The sequence below is a fragment of the Dermacentor andersoni genome, chromosome 8 (genome assembly GCF_023375885.2).
Source record: "Dermacentor andersoni chromosome 8, qqDerAnde1_hic_scaffold, whole genome shotgun sequence".
Lineage (NCBI taxonomy): Eukaryota > Metazoa > Arthropoda > Arachnida > Ixodida > Ixodidae > Dermacentor > Dermacentor andersoni.
Window position 1 is genome coordinate 12,959,507 of NC_092821.1, and position 268 is coordinate 12,959,774.

A 268-nucleotide genomic window follows, 5' to 3' on the forward strand; every position below is an offset into this window, starting at 1 on the left:
CGGCTGAAAATTTCGGTTTACGTATTATATTAGCAAGAGTACATCTACTACGTTCACTGCTCAGCTGATACTACAGTTGCTCCAACCACAACTTAGGCATTGGAGTTCCCAGCCCAGCTTAAAAGAGAAGATAACGGCCTTGCTTACGGTTAAGCTCACCAAAGAGACAGAATTTAAAGAAGCAGAATCTCTCTTCCAAATAGGCAGACAGAAATGTCGATAACGCAATCTAGTGTCATTTTTTTAATGGAAAGCCTCCGAAAGTTCG